Source organism: Neophocaena asiaeorientalis, unplaced genomic scaffold (genome assembly GCF_003031525.2).
Source record: "Neophocaena asiaeorientalis asiaeorientalis breed wild unplaced genomic scaffold, Neophocaena_asiaeorientalis_V1.1 scaffold125, whole genome shotgun sequence".
In the NCBI taxonomy this organism is placed as follows: Eukaryota; Metazoa; Chordata; class Mammalia; order Artiodactyla; family Phocoenidae; genus Neophocaena; species Neophocaena asiaeorientalis.
This window is the reverse complement of record NW_020174425.1, coordinates 109,394-112,136: the sequence shown is the minus strand read 5'-3', so window position 1 is coordinate 112,136 and position 2,743 is coordinate 109,394. Positions and strand designations below refer to the sequence as shown.

The 2,743-nt window shown below is 47.1% G+C and overlaps 1 pseudogene; it reads left to right on the top strand.

Annotated features, from left to right (window-relative positions):
• Window positions 1–1,347: 1,347 nt before the first annotated feature.
• Window positions 1,348–1,481, top strand: LOC112407429 (uncharacterized; annotated as a pseudogene).
• The last annotated feature ends 1,262 nt before the right edge of the window (window positions 1,482–2,743 follow it).

The following is a 2,743-nucleotide window of genomic DNA, read 5'->3' as shown; positions in this document are numbered from 1 at the left end:
CCAAGATGCAGAAGCCTGGAGAAAGAGCCCCTTGGAGCTGAAACTCAGGCCCTTGAGGAGAGAGTCCTACTCAGCTGGTATTGGTATCTCTGAGCTCTGGTGGGGGGCAGGTTCTGAGCTTTGGGAGACCACCAAACATTAAGGAAGCGTGCTGCTCAGCTGGCGTCGGTGTCTCCGCACACAGAGGAGAGGACCTGTGTGGCTCCCACACTCGGAGGGGGCATTGCTTGGCCGGTGCTGGTATCAGTGGGTGTGATGAGACTAATTCTGTGAGTATTGTAAAGAGTGCAAACTGGATTCAAATGCTGCTGCTGGAACGAACTGGCACAGCTGGGTGAAGAAGCAAGGTGGGTGAGTCACACCAACAAAAACAGGAAGCCGCCAGGAAGAAGCAAGTCCCTTCTCCCACCTCCAGCCTTGCAGGCTGCTTCTCATGCCCCCACTGCCGGAGCCTTGCAGGGATCCATCTAGCAGGGCAGAAATGTGGTTTGCAGAGACCCAGCCCCAGTGTCACTAAAGAGAGAGTAAAGAGAGTGGGTTTAAAGCTGAGAGAGAATAACTTAATACCAGAATAGTCCTACTGCAATGGGGGAAACAATTGGAGGCACCAAGCCTGGCGTCAGGAATAAAGGGCATGTTGGGCATATTCCCAGCGGTAGACAATCCTTGGGAGTGACTGGCCCAGTTTAATGTGTTTACATTGGGAACGGTCTCCAATGGCCACATCTGTATTATGTAACTCCATCCACTGACCATAGCTGACTTATCCAGGGTGATCACCTAACACAAGCTGAATTCAGATTCTGTTTCTAATGTTTGAAATTTGGAAAAGATACACCTCAACCCTGGGAATCATCAAAGCTGAGTTAAGTAAATGGATCTGTGGACACCCCCTGCTGAGGTTGCTGGAGATCACCTGGCCCTTCCCTTCCCATGTTCTTGGTTGTTCAACTCCAGCTCTGATCGCATGAGCTAACTCAGAAAACTTGCAATAAATTCTCCCTTTTCTTTAAGCTAGCCAGAGCCCTTTCTGCTGCTTCATATTTTCTCTAGCCTCCCAGAGCTTACATTCCAGGGGAGTTTAAGAAATGTAAACAACATCAACACTGAGGGTTGCCAAGTGTTCTAGGAGAGGGAAAGAGAGTAAGCGGAGGTGTGAGCACAGAGCAGGGACACCTAAGCTCATGGGTGGGGACAGAAGTGAGGGAAAAGCAGGAACGGGGTGAGTGGCGGGGTTGAATACTCCAGACACAGGAATCAGTTTGAAGGCCCAGAGGCAAAAGAAAGTGTGACATGTTTGAGTGAGTAAAAGCAGCTCAGATTGGTTCACGTAGAGAAGTAGGTGGAGTGTTGTATGAAAGGAGAGAAGGTTAGCACTCCCGTTGACCCAGTGACAAGGATGGAAGAGGCCCTTGGACCTGACAACACGCATACGGTCAAAGCATTGCCACCTACTTCGTGGCATCTAACCATTATTTTTAAACCAAAACAGAAACATACATACAGAGAAGACAGTGGTTACCACAGGGGAAGGGTAAAGGGAATCCACTGTATGGTAACAAATGGAAACTAAGTTTTTGGTGGTGAGCATGGTGTAGTGTATATAGAAGTAGACATATAAAGTACACATGAAACTTACATAATGTTATAAACCAATGTTACCGCAATAAAAAATAAATTAAAAAGAAAAAAAGAAGCAGGTGGAATAGAGAGGCATGATAACAACAGCTCAATTATTGAAGGTTTATTATGTACCAGGCATGATTCTAAACAGCTCCAGGTGCTAAATGATTTAGTCCTTGTAATAATCCAAAGAGAAGGCAATATTGTTGGGAGACACTGCTCCCTGGGCAGAGATTTTATCTTCTCCAGAGCAGAAGCAGGTTTGTTTATTATATTTGTCTATTATAATAAGGATAATGTTTCCTGCTGGAGCGAAGTTCAGGCAGATTTGCTCACAGCCATTTAAAAAGAGTTGGGATTCCTAAGCTCAGGGTTTTTAGCTGTGACGCGAACGCACTGCGTGTGCAGCATCAACCTGGCCTTGCATCGATTCGCACTGGGGATCTTGGAGGACAAGGGGAACCAACACAAACATGAAGTTCATGTCACCCGCCGTGCTGCGAATGGTAAAGCCCTTTTCCTCTGACCTAGGAGTCTCGTGTCTTCTGCCAGCATCCATGAAAGCAAGGCAAGCTAGCTCTGGAGCAGGGTAAGTTCTCAGAGCTCTTGACAAATGTTATCTTCTTCTGGAGGGGAAACAGAAAGAACTCAAGTACTTTATCCGAGGTCACAAAGCCGATGAGGGGGCTAAAACGTGAACCCCCTGTGGACCAGCTCCAGAGCCTGAGGCCTTACCCACTGAGGCTGAAGAAGCAAGAAGGAGCTGCGTCTGCAGGAGCTTGTGAGCCACACTACAGGGCTTAAATAGCTCATAAGAGTCACAAGCAGTCTATTCGTTTGGGTGGGTTAGCTGCTGTAACCGGTAGATGTCAATACGCATTTTGGCTCAAACTCAACAGAAAATGATTTCTTGCTCATGTAATAGTTTGAAGCAGAAGAGTCTGGTCAGTGGGCAGCTCTGTTCCACATGGTGATTCGGAAACTAAGACTCCTTCCATCTTGTGGCTCCCTAGGGTCTTATCTGCTTCCAGCCAGAAGAGATGAGAAGAGAACATGGCAAACCACATTTATTTCTTAAAATCCATGGCCTAGAGGTGACTGGCACCATGTTTGCTAACAT